At 68.3% G+C, this 23,793-nt stretch overlaps 2 long non-coding RNA genes across 2 annotated transcripts; one reads left to right on the top strand and one right to left on the bottom strand.

Annotated features, from left to right (window-relative positions):
• Positions 1–1,775: 1,775 nt before the first annotated feature.
• On the bottom strand, positions 1,776–13,503 carry LOC138847559 (uncharacterized). The gene is made up of 3 exons (XR_011385426.2): positions 13,282–13,503; positions 11,749–12,742; positions 1,776–3,908 (listed from the first exon to the last, which is right to left on the bottom strand). It is a non-coding gene; the product is annotated as an uncharacterized LOC138847559 (long non-coding RNA).
• An 848-nt stretch (positions 13,504–14,351) lies between these two features.
• LOC138847553 (uncharacterized) lies at positions 14,352–22,442 on the top strand. Its single transcript, XR_016226637.1, has 3 exons — positions 14,352–14,506; positions 20,663–21,629; positions 22,306–22,442. It is a non-coding gene; the product is annotated as an uncharacterized LOC138847553 (long non-coding RNA).
• Positions 22,443–23,793: the final 1,351 nt, after the last annotated feature.

The following is a 23,793-nucleotide window of genomic DNA, read 5'->3' as shown; positions in this document are numbered from 1 at the left end:
ATAAGCCAGGGTGCTCAGGCCCCGCCCCTGCATAAGCCAGGGTGCTCAGGCCCCGCCCCTGCATAAGCTAGGGTGCTCAGGCCCCGCCCCTGCATAAGCCAGGGTGCTCAGGCCCCGCCCCTGCATAAGCCAGGGTGCTCAGGCCCCGCCCCTGCATAAGGTAGGGTGCTTTCGTTTTCAGAGCCTCGATGACATTCACAAAGGACCAAAGAGGCCACAGCGGCAGGTTCCGGGTGGACAGCCCGTGGCGGCCCTGTGGGCACTGCGGCCCCCTGGCCCTCCCTCCGTGTCCCGCAGGGCCGTGCGGCCTGGCTGTGCTCCCGGGTCTCAGAGGACCCTGCACGCTCTCCCGTTCTCCCTTCACTCACACGGGGGGATCAGCAGCCCCCAAGGACCGGCACTGGGCACCTGGCACAGACCCACCCCGCTCCTCCCGGGCTCTGCCGGTGATTGGCGGCCACTCTGCTAATGGGTGTGGCCATGTGGGTCACGTGCTCTGCCCAAGTGGGTCCTTCAGGTCCCTGCAAGGCCAGGGTCTCTGTGCTGGGGGTCCAGGTCTAGGTGGCAGGGGGGGCCCCGCCCACCTGGTGAGAGAGATGCAGGCACGGGCGTCATTCACGCTTGTGGGGGTTCTTGGGGGCCAGAAGCCGCCGCGGGGTACCCGTGCCCCCATCGCCCGGGGACCGCCCTCCCGCAGGCCCCTCTGCGCTGCGTGCCCAGGCCACTTGCTCCTGGCTGTTTGTCCTGAGTCTCCCTCTCACCACCAGGGCTGCTCCCTGCTCTCCCTCCCCACCCTGGCCCTGGGTGCCCATGCACGCGGGGTCTGCGGGCCAACGCCCCGAGGAGCTGGGGGCGAGCTCAGGTGTTCTCCCCCATAGTCCCCTGCTCCCGGACACCCCCAGGGCCCCAGGTTCCTCACAGCTCTGCCTCCCACTGACTCTTTCCCTCCCCACTGCCCCCATCCAGCTCATCTCGGCCAGGCACCCTAGGCCGTTCCTGACACCCATCCTGCGTCCTGCCAGCACCGCCCACTCCACTGATGCCCGCTGACCCCCACATCAGGACCAGGCTGTGCTCGGAGGGCGTGCCCAGCCCTGCCTCTAGCCACCCCACCCCGGGCCCCACCTTGGACAGAAGCAGAATTCTGACAGCACTGCCCGCCCCAGCTGCCCTGCCTGACAGCGCCCCCCCAAGGTGTCACAGCCTCCGTCCCGCCCTGTCCCCCAGCCCAGCCCCCTCCCTCCTGCCCCCCAACATCCCTCCCTCCCACCCCCAGCCTCCCTCCCTCCTGCCCCCAGACTCCCTCCCTCCCACCCACCCCCAGCCTCCCTCCCTCCTGCCCACCCCCCAGCCTCCCTCCCTTCTGCCCCCCAGCCTCTGTCCCACCACCCCCAGCCCCCCTCCCTCCTGCCCCCCAACATCCCTCCCTCTTTTCCCCAGCCTCCCTCCCTCCTGCCCCCAGCCCCCCTCCCTCCTGCCCCCCCAGCCTCCCTCCCTCCTGCTCCCAGCCTCCCTCCCTCTTTCCCCCAGCCTCCCTCCCTCCTGCCCCCAGACTCCCTCCCTCCCCCCTGCCCCAGCCCCCCTCCCTCCTGCCCCCAACATCCCTCCCTCTGTCCCCCAGCCTCTCTCCCTCTGTCCTCCAGCCCCCCTCCCTCTCCCCCAGCCTCCCTCCCTCCTGCCCCCAGCCTCCCTCCCTTCTGCCCCCAGCCCGGCCCCCACCCCGGGAGCCCCCAGGCACTCTTCTTCAGCTGCCCCTTTGTTCTGGCTATCCTCGCCCCCGGCTGCGGTGCTATGGGAGGGTCTCCCGCCTGACGGCAGTAGGGATGCAGGGAAAGCCTGTCACTGGATGGCACAGATTTTGGGGTCAGTTAGGAACAGAAAGTGAGCGCATGAGGAGCTGAGCGCCAGGGTGGGTCCCAGGGCCGGGACGCCCGCTGAGCTGCTTGGCGAGGCAGCCCAGCCCCGACCCACCGGGCCAGCGCACCTGCTCCATCTGTCCCCGCACAAGGAACAGGCTGTAATTCGCTGTAAAAGCTCTGATTTGGCTTTGTTCATTGCAGCATGCATCATTTTAATGAGCTCCGTCCAACAGTGTGGGGCGAATTCTGCACGTGTTAGCCGCTCCGTTTTCTTCTCTCTCCAACGTTATCGCAATAGTCACACGGGGAGGCCCGGTGAGACCCCCAGGCTGCGCCAGCCGGCTGACTCTGGCTGGGCTGGGGGGACGGGACTGCACGGTGACGGGAGCCTCCGTCCCTGACCGCGGCCTCATCACAAGGCCAGACCCCCGCAGGAGGCCTGAGCCCCTCCGCTCCCGCCGGGTAACAGCACAGCAGGGACAGCGGCCCTGGGGTCTGGTGGCCCCTTCTCCCCCTGGGTGCCGGGGCAGGTGGGTGCGTGTTGACAGGCGTGGCCGGGTCAGTGGGCTCGCCTCCGATGCCCGTTCCGTCCTGCAGGCTTGCTTTGGGGCTGGACGCCCTGCGGCCCCTCCCAGCACACACCCGACTCTGTTCGGCCCGGGTGCCACTGTGCAGCCCCACAGGATTCGGCCGGGGAGCAGGGCCGTGGCTCTGTGGCCGACTGGCTGGGGCCCGTGGGGAGAGACAGGCCGCCCCGCGCTGCTGTGCTCAGAGCTGGGCCCCCAGGACTCCTCCCTCCCTGTGCCTGCTCCCCGGGTAGCCGGAGGCCTAGGCTCCACTTGGCTGTGCTTACCACGGGGATCGGATCGGGCCACCCGCATCCTTGTCGTCTGTGACGTGGCCAGGCCCCAGCCACTGCTCATAACAAAGGAATCCCCTTCTCTGGTCCAGAGATGCCGGCAGACTCGTGGCAGTGGCGGGGGCTCCCTGGGGCGCGTGCACCTGCCCAGGGTCATACAGCCTGGAGCCCTGTGCTCCCAGAGCCCCGGCCGCACCCTCTCACCCTCCTGACGGGGGACACAGGCAGGCCACGCCCACCCGGGGGCCTCTCCTGGACGGCTCCCAAGCACTGGGTTCCGCTATGAATAAACAGGGCCACAGCTGCTGTGTGTGACAAGGACGTGGGGATCTGCCCACGAGGGCCGTCACGAGGCTGTTGGAGAGGCCTGCGGCGGCTGTGCACGGATCCCAGAGTGCGAGCTCTCTCTTTAATTATTCATTACGTCACTTTACTTATTAATCACTTGATTATTAGCTTATCTTTTAACCCCGTTTTCCACGAACTTCCAGGCAACCTCGTTCTCTCCTCCCCCGCCTGGCGCGGCTGAAGAGGGTCAGAGCAAAGCGTTTGACCAGCCTCGCCCAGAGCCCGGTGTGGGGCCTCCCCGGCTGCAGAGAACCGGAAATGGCCGGTGAGCACCGGCCTCCGCCTGCACCTGCCGTAGTGTGCTTCAGTCTGCGCCCATGGGGACCCGCAGGTGCAGCCCGGGACTCGAACGCTGGTCTTTCACGCGGGTGGGCCGGGCTCCGGAGCCACCGAGTAGAGTCCACCCAGGGTCCACGCTGCCGAGGGCCCTGCTCAAACGGGGGCCGGGGCCGCGGCCTGGGGCGCAGCCAGCAGTGTGCCCCGGCAGTCCCGGCATCCAACGGGAGTATCGGTGGTGGTGCCCCCCTGTGGGTGCCCCGGAGGCTCAGACCAGACAGACGTCGTGTTGGACACACTGGCTGCGCCCCATGAAATCGGGGCCTGCGGGAGTGGCCGGCCGGCGCGCCGAGCGGGCAGCCTCCGAGGGGCGCTCCTGGGTGACCGCCAGGGTCAGGGCTCAGAGCCTTCCCGGGGGCACTCACGGCGAGCGGCTGCTCCCTGCGGCAGCACCGTGGGCAGCGCCGTGGGGGACCCCCCGGGCCGCGTGGAGTCCTGGGGCTCGGCAGCCGCCTTCCCTTAGACGTGTGCAAAAGCGACGTCCTCCGGTTTCCACGGCAACAGTTCTACGGGCAGAGATGCGGTTCTCACTCAGGGTGTGGAAGCCGCCTCGGAGTGAGTCCACCTCCTCCCCCCCCGACTCCTCCCTCTCCACTCTGCCCCTCCCTCTCCCCTCCCCCTCCCCTCCTCCCTCCTCCCCCCACTCCTCCCCTCCCTCTCCCCCTCCCCTGCTCTTCCCTCCTCCCCCCACTCCTCCCTTCCCTCTCCCTCTCTCCCCCTCCCCTATTCTTCCCCCCTACTCTGCCCCCCCTCCCCTCCCCTGCTCTTCCCTCCTCCCCCCGCTCCTCCCCTCCCTCTCCCCCTCCCCCTCCCCGTCTTCCCTCCTCCCCCCACTCCTCCCTTCCCTCTCCCTCTCTCCCCCTCCCCTATTCTTCCCCCCTACTCTGCCCCCCCTCCCCTCCCCTGCTCTTCCCTCCTCCCCCGCTCCTCCCCTCCCTCTCCCTCTCTCCCCCTCCCCTATTCTTCCCCTCTACTCTGTCCCCCCTCCCCTCCCCTGCTCTTCCTCCCTCCCCCCCCCTTTCCACCCTCCATGCTCCAGGCTTGTGAATGGCTTCTTGCAGGCGCAAATTGTGGCAGTCACAGGGGCTCGGCACTGACTGTGGCCGCTGCCCTGGGAGCCCTCAGGGGCCAGAGGGAAGCCAGATGGGCACAGGCACATCCAAGGTGTCCACAGGCCCCTGCGGTCCTGGGGAGCTGGGGAGGATGGCATCCCTTGAGCCAGGCTCTGCAGGGGACACCCCGGTCCTGCCCCCTGGCCCAGCCCCAGCTTCCCAGGCCACCTGCTCACCTTGGGCCCTCATGCGTGGGGCGCAGACGTAGGCTGACATCACCGTGGACCCCGTGAGACTGCGGGTTCCCAAAGTCAGGGGCACCCGGGTCCCGCCGTCTCCCTCTGCAGCCCCGGGCCGGCCCCCTACCCTGTGCCACACTCCATGTCCCTGAGTGGCGGGACTGCCCCCTTCTCCAGCTCAGCTGGGTGTCTGGTGTCCCCTTCTGCTCTCTAATGTTTAAAAATGCTCACACATTCCTGCGGGGAGGTGGTAGGCGGACCCCAGCCCCCCGCCCTCCTGGTACCAGCCTGGCACCTCTGGGCAGAAGAGCACAAGGGGCCGAGTCCCTGACCCAGGCCCCAGCCCCGGGGAGGGCGTGGCCCCCTCTTGCAGACGCAGGTGGGAGGGGCCTGCCTGGGGGCTCAGGGGTCCCAGCAGAGCCTGGGAAAAGCAGCTCCAGGGGGCTCTGGGGGCGCAGCGCCCCCTGGTGGAGAACAGGGACCCCCCCAGAGGTGCTGGAGGTAGAGAAGGGGCCTGGGGCAGTCAGCCCCAGGCTCTTGCATAGGGGGAAAGAGGACACTGAGCTCATGGTTTGGGAGTTTAAAGTCCGAATGGCACGACCCAGCCTTTGACTGGCCAGGGGCTACTGGCGGGCTGTGGAAGCTGAGAGAGAGGCTGGTCCCAAGCCTCATCAGGGGCCCCGTCAGGGGCTCCTCCTGACACCCCCATGGCCTCCTTTTTTTTTTGGCAGGCAGAGTTAGACAGTGAGAGAGAGACAGAGAGAAAGGGCTTTCTTTTCCGTTGGTTCACTCCCCAAAATGGCTGCTACGGCCGGCGCACCGTGCTGATCCGAAGCCAGGAGCCAGGTGCTTCTCCTGGTCTCCCATGGGGTGCAGGGCCCAAGCACCTGGGCCATCCTCCACTGCACTCCCGGGCCACAGCAGAGAGCTGGACAGGAAGAGGGACAACCGGGACTCGAACCTGCGCCCATATGGGATGCCAGTGCTGCAGGGGGTGGCTTCACCCGCCATGTCACCGCTCTGGCCCCTGCCTAGATTTTTGAATTCCCTCTTTCTCTCTCTCTCTCTCTCCAGCTGTCTCAGGAGGGCAGGTAGAGTCTGGTTCCTGTTACCGTATCTTTGATGAAAGCCGCATTGATTTTTAAAATTTGCTTCAGCCAGGAGCGGGCTTTGCTAGAAATGCTTATTCAGCAAACGCGTGTTTCCTGAACGACCCGCCCATGCCCGCCTCTGCCGGGCGCCCCCGGGGAGGGCAGTGGTGTGGCCGAGGCCCCGTCCTCACATCCCAGGACACAGCACCCGCCCGCCGGGGACTCCACGCACACAGTGGGGCCGAGCACATGGCAGTGGCTCCCAGCGGGCTGCGGGATGCGCCGATGGACAGAGCCGCGCCCTGGCTTCACCGTGTGGGGCGGGGGACAGCGGGAGAGCCCCTCCTCCACCTGCACGACTGCCCGCAGGGGCCACTGGTCCCCTCGCCATGCTGACCACCACCCTGCCTTCCACCAGCTCAACAGAGGCAGACGTCTGTGCCACGCCCACCGGCTGCCCAGGTGCTGAGAATTCAAGAACCACTGGGCCCGTGAGGTTCTTCCACGTGGAAATGAAATGGCAGGGGAGGCAGGGGAGGGAGGGGCAGGGGAGGCAGGGGAGGGAGGGGCAGGGGAGGCAGGGGAGGGAGGGGCAGGGGAGGCAGGGGAGGCAGGGGAGGGGAGGGGAGGGAGGGGCAGGGGAGGCAGGGGAGGCAGGGAGGGAGGGGAGGGAGGGGCAGGGGAGGCAGGGGAGGGAGGGGCAGGGGAGGCAGGGGAGGGAGGGGAGGGGAGGGAGGGGCAGGGGAGGCAGGGGAGGCAGGGAGGCAGGGGAGGGGCGGGGAAGCAGCGCTAGGGGAGGACAGGACAGGACAGGACAGATGCCAAGCTGGGGCAAAGCTGCCGCTGTCGGAGGCGTCTGTGACCCGAGGCAGGGGAGCGGGCAGGAGGTGCACACAGCACAGACGGGGCTGGGGGCGGGGACTCGGCTGTCTTCACCGGGTTGCGCCGGGCATCGGTGGCTGTGGTTGAGTGGGACGGGGGTGGAAGGGGTAGTCAGGGGCCCCAAGGAGGGGGCACGGGGTCGGGACTGGACCGCGGCTTCGGCTGGAGCAGTCTCTGCAGGGCTGAGCAGACAGGACACCGGGCCCAGCCCGGAGCGGACAGAGCGCGGGTGGACGTGGGGGAGGACCGGGCCCCTGAGCCTGCGCTGGGAACCGCCCCAAACTGAACTCTGCAGATGCACGAAGCAGGGCTCTGGTGTCCCGGCCGCGCCCTGCTCAGCCCAACCCCACGCCCCACTCCCCCACTTGTCACTCACTCGGGGCCAGGACCTGCACGAGGAGGAGGGAACTGTTCCTGGGCTACGCTCTGTTTGCCCGGGCTCGCTGGCACTGGGAATCGGCCGCGGGCGCCGGGCGCCCCTGGTTCCTGCCGCTGGGCCTTGCCCACGTGCCGCACCTGCTCCTAATGGGCAGAAGCCGCCCCGGGGCCTGGTTTGCCCAGCCCCGCCCTGAGGCTCAGAGCTGGGGCGTCTGGCCGTAGGCCCCCGACCGTGGGCACGCCCGGCCCCTGGGGCAGCAGCAGGTCACCGCGGCCGCTGCACCCGCGGCAGAGCCCACGCTTATTATTCTCGCCCAGGAGGCTTCCGCAGGGGCCGGCGCAGCGGCTGGGAAGCACAATTATTGCTTCATTAAAGATTGATCACGCGTGTGCTCTGCCATCGAAGTAATGGCCCTGCCGAGCCGGTAATTGGATGATAAACGGTCGTGCGCCGGCTCCTGCCAGTCCCTCGCAGCTCTGCCCAGAGCCGGCAGCCCTCCCCTCCCCCAGAGCAGGAGCAGGTGGACCTGGGCTCCCGGGAGGCCAGCGCGGGGGTCGCAGGGGCCGGGCGGGGCTGTGACCACCTGACCCAGGGCCCTCGGGCCACCCGCCAGCTCCGTGGGCTTCAAACGTCTCCGGCCTGAATCCGGTGAGGCGGGAGGTGCGTGCCGTTCGGGTCACGGCACCGTGAAGAGCAGATTGGCAGGACGGGCGCCTGGGCTGGCGGGGGCCAGCGCAGCCGCTCCCTCGCTCGTCCCCTGTCCTCCGTCCGGTGCCACGAGTCTGGGCAGGGGTGACTCACAGGGATGCACCGGGGCCGTGGCCGGGAGGGGTGGGGTGGGGGGCGGCAGGAAGCCATCGGATCGCGTGAGCACCGGCCCCGCTTGTCCACCTCCACCGCCCCCCAGGGCAAGAGAAGCAGGCGTGGCGCAGTCAGTGCAGGTCGAGCAGGGCTCTGGACGGCTGGGGGTGCAGGACCAGGATGGGGGCAGCTCCCAGCCCCCCGACAGATGCAGAAGTGTCGGGAGCTGGGGATTCCGATGGGGGGCAGTGGTCCAGGGCCACGAGAGGGAAGTTGGCGGAGCTGGGGTGCTCTTCTGCAGGCTTCCTGGAGGAGGTGGCCTTCGTTGGGCCACCAGGGACCCAGGTTCCCAGGGGCTGAAGCACTGCCCGCCCCTCCTCATCCCACACTCATGGGAATCTGCCGCTGCCCAGTCTCACACCCCCAGCCCCCACACAACCCAGCCCCCACACAACCCAGCCCGACACGCCCCTGCTGCTCCCACACCCCCCCACTGCTCCGATGCACCCCAATCCTCACACCCGCTGCTCCCACACACCCCAGCCCCCACACCCCTGCCCCCACGCATCACAGTCTCACACCCCCACAGTCTGCCCCCACAGACCCCCGCTGCTCCCACACGCCCAGCCCCCATGCTCCCACGCACCCCCAGCCCACACACCCCCCGCTGCCCCCACATCTGCCCCACACATCACAGTCTCACACCCCCACTGCCCCCACACACTCCCACTGCTCCCACGCACCCCAATCCTCACACCCCCACTGCTCCTACACACCCCCAGCCCCCACGCATGACAGGCTCACACCCCCACTGCCCCCACACACCCCCAGACCTCACACGCCCAGCCCCCAGCCCCCACGCACCCCCAGCCCACGCATGCCCACTGCCCGCACACAGCCCCGCTGCCCCCACACGGCCCCCACTGCTCCCACAGACCCCAGCCCCCACACCCCCGGCCCCACGCACCCCCAGCCCCTTCGCCGGGTTCCAGTCTCCTGCGTCCCCCTCGGCCTCTGAGCTGTGGCGCTGGAGCCACACCCGAGCCCCCGCGGGGTCCTCCTGGCCAAGGCTCCGCGGGGCCCGCCGGGGCACAGGCGACCCTTGGGAGTCCTTCCTGTTTGCTGTGTGTCCTGGGGTCCAGTGAGGACCGGGGCTCCCTCAACCTGGCAGGGGGGGCAGCCAGGGTCCCTGCGGGACAGCGTTTCCCTCTGCTGCACCACCTCAGGCAGCTCCTGCTCCTTCTCTGGGCTGTGTTGGGGGCAGCAGGGAGACCCTGAGGCCTGGGGTTCCGACACCAGGCAGGGACGGGGCTCCCCACAAGCTCATCTCCCTCTCCCCTCAGGGCTGGCGCCGTGGCACAGTAGGCTAAGCCTCCACCTGTGGCACCAGCATCCCATGTGGGCGCCGGTTCAAGTCCCGGCTGCTCCACTTCCGATCCAGCTCTCTGCTGTGGCCTGGGAGAGCAGTGGAGGATGGCCCAGGTCCTTGGGCCCCTGCACCCGTGTGGGAGACCTGGAGAAGCACCTGGCTCCTGGCTTCAGCCTGGCCCAGCCCTGGCCATTGCGGCCATCTGGGGACTGAACCAGCGGGTGGAAGACCGCTCTCTCTCTCTCTCTCTCTGCCTCTCAAATAAAAAAAGAACAGGTGGTTCCCGGCTGGTGTCCTCCAGGCGCAGTGGGAGCCTGAGGTGGTTGCTGCGTTTCCCACGCCCGAGGCGGCCAGGTGTCTCACGCAGCCCCCACTGGAGGCCCGCGTCCCGGGTCCAGGTCCAGCTCCGGCTTCTGCTAACGAGGGAGCCTGGAGGGGCTCGAGGACCTGCTTCCTGCCTCTCCTGCGGGAGACCCCGACTCGTGGTAGGGGGTGGGGGGCTTCCTGCGCTCGCCTGGTCTCCTGCGCCCTCCCCTCCCGCCACCTGCAGTGTCCGACTCATCAAAGTAGCGGCAGGGCGCATGGCCATCAGCTCGTTCTGTCGCATCAGCAAAGGCCGCGGCGACTCCAGGGAGCTGGCGTCAGGGGCCCACGTCAGAGGAGGGCGGCTGCTGCGGGGCGGGGGAGGGGCCCGGGGCAAGGGGGCGGGGAGGGGAGCAGGGTGGGGCCCCCAGCACTGCCAGACGGGGCCACGCGCTCTTGCCCGTGGGGAAGCCGACCACGGCCGTTCGGAGGTTACAGGAGGTGGAGTTGGAGAGGAGAGTCGTCCCCATTATGGCTCCCAGGTTTCAGGGATTTCGCACGGGGAGAATTTAAACACTGAGCAAACGGTGCTGGAAAGACGCCTGCACCTCCCGGCGGGCACCAGAGCTCTGCCAGCCGGGACTCTCCTGCCGAGGCCACAGTCTGGGGCCGCTCGTGGTCCCGCCTCCTCCTGCAGGCCGCCCCCTCCCACCTATGGACACACAGAGAGGGACCCCTCCTTGTCACACTGGGCTTGGGCGAGGCGGGCTGCGACAGCACGGGGGCCCCTGCCCCCGGGAGCTGCGTCTCCCACAGGCGTCCCGTGGAGGGGGGATGAGGGTGCTCGTGCCTGGGGCCGGCTCCGTCGGCAGGGTCGACGGTGGCGCCGTGCAGCTGCAGGGTTTGTAACTGGGGTCTGGGGACCGATGACAGCAGGAGAGCTCGCTGGCTGCCAAGAGCGGGTGTGCGGTGGCCGGCGGGAGCCCGTGCCTCCCCCACTCCCGGGCTCGGGACTCTCGGCTGCCCCGCGCTGCACTGGGGAACCTGGGACCCCGGCCGGCCTAGTAGTGGCCTGGTGTCCAGCAGGGTCCTGCCCAGAATCCTCCAGGAAGCTCGGGGCAGGGGAGTGGCAGGGCATCGTCCCGGCTTTCACGGGTAGGTGCGTCCAGCTCCAAAGCTGCTCCCTGGACCAGAGCTGGCCCGGGTGCTGACAGGGCCCAGGGGTCCCCTGGAGCCTCCCAGGGGCAGGGTGGGGCCCAGGTGTTCACAAGAGGGGGCGCAGGGTCACCTGGGTGGTGACCAGCCCAGACCTCTGGTGCCTCTGCCCGCCCAGCCCTGCACAGCCACCGACGCCACCCAGGGCGGACCCCAGAGCTCCAGTTGTGTGTGCCCAGCCTAGCACCATGGCCCTCAGCGCCCCCCCCCCCCCGTGTGCTCTGTCACAGGAGGGACAGGGCCTGGGGAGGTGGCTCCTTGCTGGGCGGCAGCCCCCAGCCTGCTCGGCTCCCGGAGCGGCCTCTTCCGGGAAGGCTCATTAGCAGGCCGGGAGCTGGCGACGGTGGACGCCCGTCCGGCTCCATTAGCCTCCTCCCACTTCCCAGCCCGTGTGGAGCGGCTCTTCCTTCCCAAGCACCCGGCCCTCTGAGGACTCTGGGAAAAGAGTGCGTGTGCGGGGTCCATGGGGGGGGGGGCGGGTGGCCCCCCGCCCCGGGCAGCTGTGAGTGCTGGTGGTTACCCGTGTTCCTGCCGCAGTGCCCGCCTGCTACCCGGGCTCATGGCCACACGTGATCCTGCTGGGGCCTGGGCAGTGGGGCAGAGCCCGTGCCCTCTCTCTGGTCATTCGAGGTGGGCACGGGGCTCGGAGGGGACGGTGACGATGCCCTCCCAGAGGGACTGCAGGACGCCAGGCAGGTGCGCTGAGGATGAGTTGGGTGACACCTAACGCTGCCTCAGCTTCCGCTCTGAGCAGACACGGCAGGCGGGGTGCAGGCGCCGGGTCTGTGTGTGGACAGGGTCCCCCGCCCTGGGCCAGCGGTGGCTTCCGGGAGGGCGGGGCAGGGCCACGCGTGATGTTTCCAGGACACGGGTGTTGGCGGATACCCGGCGCCACAGCCAAGGCAGCCGCTGGGTCTCCCAGGCACCCTGTGGGTCGTCGCCCCTCAGAGGAACAGGTTCACCCCACTCCCGGGTCAGCCAGGAGCCTCCCCTGCGGGAGGGACCTGGCTCTCACCTCCTCTAAGGTCCTTCATGCCTGCCCGGGTTTTGCGTCCGGGCAGCTGCTGAGATCTGTCTTCTGACACAGAATTCCGGAAGCCGGGTGACTGCAAAGGGCAGAGGTTCGTCCTGGAGACAGGAGTCCAGCCAGGGGCAGGTGCCCGCTGAGCGCCTGGCACTGCCTCTTCCCGAGAGGGCAGCTCTGACCCAGCCCTGGGCGGCCGCCCTCCGCCTGTGTCCGAGCATGCCCTGCCGACCTGTGTCCTGCTCCCACTGGACGCCGGGCTCCTGGGGGCGGCCGCTTCGGCCTGGGCCCAGCTCAGCACGCCGTCAGCGCCCGGCACCCCGGAGCGACACCGCGTTTGCAGCGAGGCCACCGCGGGCACCGTGGGCAGGTGAGGACTCGAGGACACGGGAAGACCTCCAAGGCCAGCAGCCAGGCCTCAGGAGGAGCCCCCGGCCCCAACCGGCTGCACCCTTGACCTGGAAGTTGTCAGCAGGCCGCCAGCGTGCGGGGTGCCCTTGGGGGCCCCAGGGCTTTGTAGCTGCGTCTGGGCTTGGCGGCTTGGATGCCTGAAGACAGCCGAGGCCGACCAGGGCGGCCCCCACCGCAAGGCCCAGCCCCCGCCCTCGGCAGCCCCTGTGTCCCTGCTGGCCGCGCCCGGCGCCCGCCTGCTGGGCCTGCCCTTGTTCACGCTCGTCAGCTGCTCCAGATTCCAGGGCCGGCCGCGCTGCTCCCGCACTCTGCGACGCGGGCGCGTTTCATCTCCGCGAGCGAGCTCCCAGCCCGGCAAGGCCAATTATCCGGCTGGCGCGTGGAGCCAGCGCCGCCGGCGGCCGAGAACCTCGCTCAGAAAGCTGCGGGTTTCATTTCAGGCCACTCGGAGGAAGCCGGGCCCAGGCGGGGCTGCGGGGTCACGGAGGACGAGCGGGCGTGTGACTGTGCACGTGTGGCTGCTGTGTGCAGCTGCGTCCGCGCTGGGCGTCCACACCGGCAGCTCAGCCCCTTCCTGCAAAGTCAGGGCACTGGGCCTCAGTTTCCCCAAGGGTGCATCGGTGCCCGCCGAGGGCTGACTGACAGCCGTGCCGTCTGCTTCCCCTTCCGGTTGCTCCTCCCAAGCAGCCCAGGCGTTGGGTGGAGTCGATCCTGCCAACGCGCCCATCCCGCAGAGCCAGCAGCCCAGCCCTGCACGGGGCGGGGGGGGCGGTGATGCGGGGGCGGGGGTGCTGCCGTGAGAGCTCCCGGGAGGCAGGTGCACTAAGGAGGGAGGGGCTCCTTCCGGGCGTTTCCGCCCAGCACCGGCTAATCACCACCTTTATGTTCTGAGCAAGTTACCCCAGAGGATTTTAAGGGCGATGCCTTCGGCTCCGGCAGCCTTTAAAAGCCCAATTAAAGTTTATGGTGCCGGACGGGAGCTGGACCTCCCGGGCGACTGCAGGCTGGAGTCCTCCTGGGAGCCAGGGAGGGCTGGCGCACGCGGGCAGCAGGCCCCCGGCACCGCTGTGCGCGGTGGGACGCGGAGCTGTGGGGAGCGCGCTGGGCACTTACCACGGCACAGCCGGGATCGCTCCGTGCAGGGCTCCCCCGGCTGGCAGAGGGGCCGGATCTCAGGGCGCTGGAACGTGGCCTTGCCGGCCTCTGGGGGCCGGGGCTGCGGGGACAGCGGTGCGTGAGGCGCTCCGGGGGCGCCTGGCGGAGAGCGAGAGTGGCCGAGCAGCCGGGGACTCCGCCGCCCCCTCGTGCCAGCTTCTCTCCTGCCTGGCGTCCAGGCGGCGCGTGGTCCTCCCCGCCCCCACAACACCTGCTCTTCCACCTGCCTAGAGCAGGACTGGCTCCCGCTCCCCGCACCCCTCGCCGACAGCCCCACAGCCTCCCCCACAAGGGGCTTCGCTGCTGTCTGAGGGTCCTGCACCCTGCTTGAGGGTGGGCTGACCTGCCCCACCTGCCCCCGTGCACCTGCCCCACCTGCCCCCGTGCACCTGCCTCACCTGCCCCCCGTGCACCTGCCCTCCAGCCCTCCATGCACCTGCCCCACCTGCCCCCCGTGCACCTGCCCCACCTGCCCCCCATGTACCTGCCCCATGTGCCCCCCCGTCCACCTGCCCCATGTGCCCCACCTGTGCACCTGCCCCACCTGCCCCCCGTGCACCTGCCCCATGTGCCCCCCGTCCACCTGCCCCACCTGCCTCCCGTGTACCTGCCCCACCTGCCCCACCCAGCCGTGCGCAGTCAGCACTCCTCATCTGCATTTGCACCATGGGTGGATGAAGGAGGGGACAGACGGGCCCCCCGATGGACCCCTGCCATCAGAGCCGTGTGGAAGCCAGAGAGGGTGGCTGCGGCTGCCCGGGGCTCAGGCTGTGGCCAGGACCGGTGGTATGGGGCTCTCCACCAGGAGCCAGGGCAGCCCCAGGATGCCAGCCTGCACCCCAGCAGGCGAGAAGCCTCCTAGGGGGCCTGCGGGGCTGGGAAGGGGGAGGCTGTGGCCCCAAGGTCCCCGGGGCAGCCCTGGTTTGGGGACTGCGCTCTGCCTGGAAGGTCCTGGGCAGCCATGCCCATCCCCCAGGCCCTGGGCAGCTGCGCTGTGCAAGGCCCATCCTCCAGGCCCTGGGCGGCGGCTTCCCTCCGCACGCCACCAGCAGCACAGCGGGAGGAGACCAGCTCTAAGGGCCCCCAGCTTCAGGCCCAGTGACGAGGTGACCTGGCAGGGAGGACACCGGGGACGTGCACTGGTTACTGCCCCCGTGACAGCTCTGCGGCCGGGGCTGGGCAGGTGCGTGGGGGGGGCCTTCCTCATTGCGGGGGGGTGTCAACAGGAGCCACCGTTTGTGTTCTCACTCCTCGACCCCGGCCCTCGCCGTCTTCCGTGGGGTGTGGGTGCAGTGAGAGACGCGCCCCGGGGACCCCCCCGTTGAGTGTCCTGGACCCAGTGGCTTCCGTGGGGCAAACTCAGGGAACACAGGCAAAGCCCCAGGGGGGCCGGCTGGGCTGCCTCCGTGCCTCCCCCGGCTCCCTCCGTCCTCTCTCATGTGATGGCGCGGGGAGTGCCCTTCGGGGAGGCCCATGAGAGAGGAGCCGGCGCCCAGGGCCCCAGCCAGGTGCCCGAGGGCGGACCAGGAGTGTCCCCAGATGCCACGGGTCCCCGCTGAGCCACACCCACGCCCTGTGCTTGGAGTCCCTCGTGACACAGCCAGAGAGGCCCCGGGTTCCACACTGCCCAGGTCAGTGTGGCTCCAAGTGGTGCCGCCCACGGGGCTGGGAAGGCTGACCTGCACTCATGGGTGGTGGCCAGGCAGCCGCAAGGAGACCCGGACAGCAGGTCTCCCAGTGTAGACACCGGGGCACGGCCCGGACTGAGTCCCCACACCTGCAGGGCCTTGTGTCCGCAGCACACGCACAGACACACACAGATGTGCAGACCTACACACACAGAGACGCACACTTATGCAGACGCACACTTATGCAGACACATATGCACATGCACACACGTGTGCACACAGGGACGTGCACTTATGCACACACAGCACAGACACACATGCAGAGACAGGCACACACATGCAGAGACAGGCACACACATGCACAGACACAGGCACACACATGTACACACATGCAGAGACACAGGTGCACACATGTACACACATGCACAGGCACACACGTGTGTACACAGGGATGCACACTTATGCACACACAGACACAGACGCACATGCAGAGACACATGTACACACATGCACAGGCACACACGTGTGCACACAGGGACGTGCACTTATGCACACAGACACAGACACACATGCAGAGACACAGGCACACACATGCAGAGACACAGGCACACACATGTACACACATGCACAGGCACACTCATGCACACTGACATGCACACTAGGACAGAAAGCCTTCTGCAGCCACCGTCTCCCCTTGACCCCCGCCAGGAGAAAGGACGCCTGGAGGGAGGCTCCTGGACTCAGGTGTCTCCCGTGGACACTCGGAAACCGGGCAGGGGACGGGGTCTCGGGAGAGGTTGCTGCGCCCGACGCCCGGCGGGGGTGAGGGAGGCCCGTGCAGTGCGCAAGCTCCCGGCAGGCGCGGCCCGGCTGCGGGGACGCCTCCGCCCCAGACCAGAGCATGGGGCAAGCCCCAGGGCACTCCCGCCGAGGGCTCCAGGCTCTGGGTTCCCGCTCCTGCTTTGGTCCACGCTTGCCGTGTGAGCATCTGGGAGTGAACCAGCGGATGGGAGGGCTGCACCCCCTCTCTCCCTCTCTCTTCTCTTCTCTCCCTCCTCCCCCTCTCGCCTTCCCTCCCCTTCCCCCTCCCGCTCTCTCTCTACCCTACCCCCCTCCCTCTCTCCCTCCCTCCCTCTCTCTTCTCTCTCACTCCCACTCTCCCCCTCTCTCTCTTCTCTCTCCCTCCTCCCCCCTCCCTCTCTCCCTCCCTCCCTCTCTCTTCTCTCTCCTCTCTCTCCCTCTCTCTCTCCCTCTCTCTCTTCTCTCTCCCTCCTCCCCCTCCCTCTCCCTCCGCCTCCCCCTCCCGCTCTCTCTCTCCCTCTACCCTACCCCCCCTCCCTCTCTCCCTCCCTCCCTCTCTCTTCTCTCTCACTCCCACTCTCCCCCCCTCTCTCCTCTCTCCCTCCTCCCTCTCCCTCCCTCTCTACCCTACCCCCCTCTCTCCCTCCCTCTCTCTTCTCTCTCACTCCCACTCTCACTTCCACTCTCCCTCTCTCTTCTCTTCTTCTCTCCCTCTCCCTCTCTCCCTCCCTCTCTCTTCTCTCTCACTCCCACTCTCCCCCCTCTCTCTCCCTCCCTCTCCCTCCCCTCTCCCTCTCTCCCTCTCTCCCTCTCTCCCTCTCTCCCTCCCTCCCTCTCCCCCTCCCTCCCCCTCCCTCTCCCTTCCTCCCTCTCTCACACACACACACACGCACACACACACACACACGTGGCGGCAAGGCGGCCTGAGCGTGTGGTAGCAATGGAGCCGTGTGGGCGGCCCCTCGCTGCTTCTTCACTTCCTGCCCAGGAGGTGACTGCACCACAAAGGCACAGACGGCCCGGCTCAGGCCGTGGCCCCCTCCCGGGAGCTCCTTCCCCAGCTAAGGCCACATGGACAAGCCATGGCAGCCCCGCGGGTGGCCGTCCTGGGGAGCGTGCAGCCAGCTCTGGCAGCCCCGGGCGGGGCGGGGTCTCCTGCGTGGGCAGGAGGCACACAGAGAGCCTGCTCACCACGGTGTCCAGAGCTGTGGCCGACCGGGGGTGGCCCTGTCTGTGGCCGCTCCCCGTGAGTGCAGAGGCCGCGTGGGCACGGAAGTCCCACCGGGGTGTGAGCGGGGCCATCCTGAGGCGGAGGCTGTGGTTCGGAGCTGCGGCCCACGCACGGGCCACACGGAGCTTGCCCGCCTTTGCGTTCCAGCCGCCTCGCCTCTCTGTCCAGACGCGTCCCCCCCAGATCCCGCGGCACCCCCAGCCATGACGACGCCGGGTCCCAAGTCTGCTCCCTGAGCCCGGGGAAACCCTGCCGTGACCCGGCCCGGTGTCGAGTGCGGGGTTGGCTACCTCAGACCCATCGGGGCCCCGTGGGACCCCCGGACGCGGCCCTCGGAACCCCGGGGCCAGAGTGCAGAGGGCAAGGCCGCCGCTGGCTCCTGCAGGCCGGGTGTGCGGTGGGAGTGCAGTGAATCCTCGCTGGCTAAGGGAGCTTGGCACGCGCGTTCGTGGAAACCGCCGGAATCCGGCTGCTCCCAGGCCTCGTGCTCCCTCCTGGCACCGGAGCGTGGCTGAGTCACAGGGGAGCTATCTTTATCCCTCGCCCGTCCGCCCAGCGGTGACGGCTCCGGGGACGGGAGGCGCTGGCGTCGCCTGCACGAGGCTCCCTGCTCGTTCCAGGTCCCCCTGCCTTGGGGACGTGGGCACCGAGCCTGCGATGCCAATATTAGCACCAGGAATGAGGGCAGTGTGGGAGGCAGCGGGTGGGCTGTGTTCCAATTCCTGGCAGGAGAAGGAGAGCGGAGGGGGCTGCTGGCCGTGCAGGAGGCGGAGAGCGAGGCCAGGCCACGGGCAGCGGAGCGAGAGCCGGAGGCCGCCCCGGCTCCGCGTGGAGGGGCTCAGCGGGCGTCCACCCGCACCGCCGGCTCGGGCCCGGCGCGCAGGCAGGATCACGCCGCGGGGGCACCGAGGCACGCCCGAGAGCCTCCCCAGAAGTCAGCTGCTTGCAGGCGCGGCTCACTTTGGAATGAGTGCTGTGAAAGTGAAATTGAGAAATAATTTGGGGCCGGCGCCGCGGCTCACTAGGCTAATCCTCTGCCTGCGGCGCCAGCACACCGGGTTCTGTCCCGGCTGCTCCTCTTCCAGGCCAGCTCTCTGCTGTGGCCCGGGAGTGCAGTGGAGGATGGCCCAAGTGCTTGGGCCCTGCACCCCATGGGAGACCAGGAAAAGCACCTGGCTCCTGGCTCCTGCCATCGGATCAGCGCAGTGCGCCAGCTGCAGCTGCCATTGTGGGGTGAACCAATGGAAGGAAGACCTTTCTCTCTGTTTCTCTCTCACTGTCCACTCTGCCTGTCAAATAAAAAAAAAAAAAAGAAAGAAATAATTCTGGGGCTGGCGCTGTGGTGGAGCGCCGGTTAAGCCGCTGCCTGGGAGGCCGGCCTCCTGGGCCAAGTCTCAGCTGCTCTGCTTCCAATCCAGCTCCCTGCTGTGGCCTGGGAGAGCAGTGGGAGACGGCCCAAGCGCTTGGGCCCTGCCCCCGCGTGGGGGGCCTGGATGGAGCGCCTGGCTCCTGGCTCCAGCCTGGCCCGGCCCCGGCTTCTGCTCTCACCTTGAAGTGAACCAGCAGATGGAAGACCTCTTTCCCTTCCGGCCTCTTGAATGAAGTGGGACAAAGGTCACACACACACGAATGTTAGCACCTCCGTGCCCTTGGCTCAGGCCCCGGCTTCTGCGATGTGACACCAAAAGCAAAAAGCACAGAAGGCAGGAACGCGACTCACACTGGATCAAACCGGAAACGCCCGTGCTCCAGACCTGCAGCGCCAAGCCGACGGCCGAGAGCAGAGGAGTGGCCACGGCGATGCGGCTGGCCGGGGCTGTACCGGGACTGAACCGCCCGCTGTCGCCACCCGGCCACCAGACAGACGACCCCATGGCCCCGGGAGGGCGGCAGCGACCTTGGCCTTTCTCCCAAACTCTCCATCAGGGAGATGCGGAGTGGACACGGCAGGATGTGGCCTGGGACCCACGAGGGCAGGCAGGAGCCAGTGAGGACCGGGAGGCAGGGCCCCGCTGGTGCGGCCGGTTTGGGAACAGCCTGGCAGGTCGCACCCCCGTGTGTCCCTCAGCTGCCCGCAGGGTCAGACCGGGCGTCAGAACTCACACTGGGAGGCCCACGGCCGCACCGTCCTGGGAGCAGCTGGCCACGGCCACGCTCGGGCTCCGGGGGACCCGTCAGGCCACGGGCCTGCACCCGAGACGGTGAGTGGCCACAGCCGTGGGCAGAGGTACAGGGACAGCAGACAGGGAGGGGCACCGCGCCCCCCCGGGGAGTCCTCTGTGGGTGGCGTTGCCCAATCCTGCAGGCGCGTGCTGTCGGGGGGGCGGGGGGAGAGGGTGCTGGCTGGCCCAGCTCCGACCCAAGCAGAAGGAAGCCCTGTGCCTGCCCAGCTGGGGCCAGGGGACTTCCTGACTCCTGGACGGGGCCTGACTCGAGCCCCTCCCCTCCCCTCCCCTCCTTTCCTTTCCCCTCTCCTTCTCTGTCCTCCCCTCCCCTCCCCTCCTCTCCTCTTCCCACCCCTCCCTTCTTCTCACCTCCCCTCCTCTCCCCTGCTCTCCCCTCCCTTCCTCTCCCCTGCTCTCCCCTCCCTTCCTCTCCCCTCCCCTCCCCTCCCCTCCTCTTCCTTCCCCTCCCTTCTTCTCACCTCCCCTCCTCTCTTCTTCCCTCTCCTCCCTTCCCCTCCCTTTCTCTGTCCTCCCCTCCCCTCCCCTCCCCTCCCCTCCCCTCCCCTCCCCTCCTCCACCTCGAGAGGTTGGGCTTTACAACTGCCAGCTGCCCAGGGCATCCTTTAACCCGGCTGACCCCGACCCCATGGGGATCTCCGCTGCTCCCTGTCTGGTCCCTGCTCTGATGGCCTCCATCACCTCCATCCTCCGTCACCTCCATCCTCCATCACTTCCATCGCTGTCACAGCAGGGAGGGGCTGGGCGGCCCCTGCTCCCGCCTTCGCCTTCTGGGGGTGGGGGTGGGGTGGGCAGTCAGGGCCGCAGCCGCCCAGAGTCTCCCACACGGCCTTCGGGTTCTTGCTTTGCTAACATTGGCCCTGAGCCCAGATCTAAGCCCCACCCAGCTCCCAACCAGCTCGCTCCGGAAGATGGGGCGTGGAGCCTTCCAGAATCCCAAATGCATCCCGCAGGCTGCCCTCTGGCCTCGGGGGGTGTGGGAGGGGAGGGGCGGGGCCCGCTGGCGTCCCTGTCCCCTCGCTGCCTGGGAGGGGAGCTGAGTGCTGCACCGTTCTGGGCCGTGTGTGATGCCCTGGACGGACGTGGAGGGCCTGCCGTGGCCGTGGCTGACGCTGCAGTGCTGTGGGCCCGCGGCCTCCAGGCAGCCCCTGTGAAGCTGTGGGTGGGCGGGGCTCCGTCTGAGCCGGGACGGTGGGTGGGCTAGGCTGCAGGAGGGCGGGGCTCCGTCTGAGCCGGGATGGGTGGGTGGGTTAGGCTGCAGGAGGGCGGGGCTCCGTCTGCGCTGGGATGGGTGGGTGGGTTAGGCTGCAGGAGGGCGGGGCTCCGTCTGCGCCGGGGACGGTGGGTGGGTTAGGCTGCAGGAGGGCGGGGCTCCGTCTGCGCCGGGGACGGTGGGTGGGTTAGGCGCCCCCTCCCTCTTCTCTGTTCTCATTTGCTGCCGCTCTGGAAATGCGTGCTGGTGGGGAACTCACACAACCCCTGTGCCTGCGAAACAGGTCTGCACCGGCTTGCCCAACTCACTGAGCGGGTTTGGAAACTTCCGGAAGGCTCCTTCAAGCCAACCATCCGGCATGCGTGGGTCTGGAGGCTTTCCTGCGATGGACTTTCGCTGCTGACCGTGTGCCTGTCCCAGGAAAACCACGCACATTGGGCTGCCCACGGGAGAGCATGGCTGTGGGCTCTGCCAGAAGCTCCACCCCCTGCCTCCACTAGGCACCAGCCAATCAGAGCCTTCCTTGGGATTCTTCACCTGGGGGCGGGATTCACTCCCCTTCTTCCTCCGGTCAGAGTAGGGTGGGCGTGGGCGTGGCCCGGTTCTCTGCCTCCCAGAAAGTGCTTCGACAGAGAAGCATGGACTTTGAGTGTGTGCACGCGTGTGCCCTGTGTGTGCATGGGTGTGCACATGTGTGCACGTGTGAGCCTGCAGATCCACCCACAGACCCTGGGCTGCCTCTCGCTGCCCAGGGACTGGTCAGGGATGGCGGGGGAACGGCAGGAGGAGACGTGGGGTCAGACCCGGCCCTGAGCCCCCGGAGCCTGCAGCAGGGAGGGTCTGCGCGGGCAGCTGGGAGGCGAGGCGAGGCATCTGTGTGCAGTGCTGAGTTCCAGCAGCCCTGGAGTGAGCTTACGCATTCCAGCCACACCGCCGTACCCTTCAGCAAGGTTAATCCCGTCCTAATGCGAGTTTAAAAATTAAATCCACTTCCCTGAACAAATGTTCTGGGCAGCCGCAGCCCATTCTGTTACACAGAACAAATGTGTTTGCACAGCGGCTCGGAGCACACAGCTCCGGAGCGGGCACGCCGGCGTCCGCCCAGCTCCCGCCCCGGGCACTGCAGACGGCTGTGCCCCGCCGCACGGCGCCCGGCGCGGCGAAATCCACAGCAAAGCCGCTTGTGTGCTGATCCCAGGGAACAGAGAGCAGGAGGAGCTGGGATTTTAAGAAGCACCAAGCCCATGTAGGTAAGAGCAGGCACTTGGATCTTTCCTTTTAGATTTATTTTTACTTTATTTGAAAGGCAGAGACACAGAGACCACCCATCTTCCAGTTCACTCCCCGAATGCCCCCCACAGCCAGGGCTGGGCCAGGCTGAAGCCAGGAGCCAGGAGCTCCATCCGGGTCTCCCAAGGATGAGGCAGGGGCCCAGGCCCTGGAGCCGTCACCACGGCCTCCCAGGGTGCACGGCGCAGGAAGCTGGCTCAGCACTGCAGGAGCTGGCCCTGGGCTGCAGCCGGGTCCTGGGCGTCCTGGCTGCTCTGCCACGTGCCCACCTCCGCGTTTTCCTCGTGTGTTCAGACGCCTTAAAACTGCCCCCAGCACTGAGCCACAAAAGCCTCCACCGACACAAAGCAAAGCAGAAGCCACAGCCTGGCTTCCCGCATCTCTAGACGCTGACAGCGACCTCCGCCCCGCAACATCAGAGGGGGACGCGGTGACGGTCGCTTTGTCCTCCGTGTCCTCGGCGTGCAGGCTCCAGGACCGGGGGCGGGGCTCTCCCGTGGCGCCACTCTTGTTTGTGTCTGGCGCAGGCCCACCCCCACCCCCGGGACCCGGGGACCCTGCGCCCGGTCCGAGAGGATTATCTGCTTCCCGAGGCATAAATTCCAATTTGCTGTGACACAAAGGATTACCCTGCAGGCGCTGGGCGGCGTCTCCAGGTGCTGCAGGCGCGCTGTGCCCTGCGCTGTCATCGCAGAGATGAACACGACTCGGAGACAGGGAAGGCGTCTGCCGCGGGGCCCCCTCCTGCCCAGGAAACACCACCCCCGCCTCCCCTCCCGCCCACGGACCCCCCTACCACCTTCCCCTCCTGCCCGGGACCCCCACCTTCCACTCCTGCCTGGGGACCCCCCCCACCGCCTTCCCCTCCTGCCCGGGGAAGCCCGCCTTCCCCTACTGTCCGGGGACCCCCACTTCCCCTCCTGCCTGGGGACCCCCCACCGCATTCCCCTCCTGCCCAGGAAACACCACCCCCGCCTTCCCCTCCCGCCCACGGACCCCCCCACCGCCTTCCCCTCCTGCCCGGGACCCCCCCACCTTCCACTCCTGCCTGGGGACCCCCCCGCCTTCCCCTCCCGTTGTCCCCCGCCCTGCGTCCATGGCTGCAGCTGGAAGGGGACTTTGTCGGGGCCAGGGGCTGCCAGCATTGGGGGGCAGGGGGACAGCTGGGAGCAGGCCTGGAAGGGAGGGAGTCTCCGGAGATGGCAGGCCCGGGACACCCCTGTGCCGGAAGACCCCTGGCCCCGTCCCCCCGTGTCCCCTCCCCCTTCCCAACACTGCTTTTGCCTTCAACAGCTTTACTGAGCGTTAATCCACATAGCATGAAATCCACCCGGCGCACGTGGACGCCTTTTAGTGCAGCCAGCCCGACGTCTCCACCCTCCAGCGCGGCCGGGTGAGGCTGGATCCCGGTCCCCGTCCCTTCACAGGAGGGGCCTACCCACAAACCAGCCAGTCTGTGGCTCGGCCTCTGCCCAGGGCAGCGCACCCTGCGGGCAGGGAGAACCCCTGTGTCGGTGGAGGCAACACGTTAGGGTGCTTCCGGCTGTCGGCTGTGCACACCGTGCCCAGCATCCGTGTGGCCGTGGTTCGCCCCTCGCTCGGTCTGTCCCTGGGTTGCTGGGAGACCCTGGCTGGAGGAGCTGCCCCTCCCCACCCCCACTCCGAGTCTTTGTCTCTCGTGCTGTGGGCCCGTGCGAGGCTCAGGACTGCCGGTGTCAAATGCCATCCTGGAGCAAGAGCTGGGGACACCCCGGGCAGCGGCAGCTGCGGCTTTGTGTGAAGGCTCTGGGGGCCTCCCGTGCCAGCGCCCCTCTGAGCCTGGAGGGTCCCGGAAGTGCGCGGTCAGCATGGCCGCCGGGTGGGGTCTCTGCTTTCCCCGGGACCCTGGCCGGCCTGGGCTGCCTCCAGACACCCCACAAGGGGGCACCTGGGGCTGGGGAGGTTCCCTGGCCGAGAGACGCCTGTTCTCACACAGGTGCTGTGTTTCCCTCTCAAACGAGGCGGGACCGCAGTCCAGCCCCCGCGGGAAGAGGAGAAACGCGGCCGCTGGCCCCTCAGCTGCCAGGACTCTGCCGGCGTCCCACCTCCCCGCCACGTCTGTGTTCCTCGAGGCGGGGGCCGCAC

This window comes from Oryctolagus cuniculus, chromosome 1 (genome assembly GCF_051225735.1).
Source record: "Oryctolagus cuniculus isolate XC-2025 breed Fujian yellow rabbit chromosome 1, ASM5122573v1, whole genome shotgun sequence".
Lineage (NCBI taxonomy): Eukaryota > Metazoa > Chordata > Mammalia > Lagomorpha > Leporidae > Oryctolagus > Oryctolagus cuniculus.
This window is presented reverse-complemented; position numbering and strand designations above follow the sequence as displayed.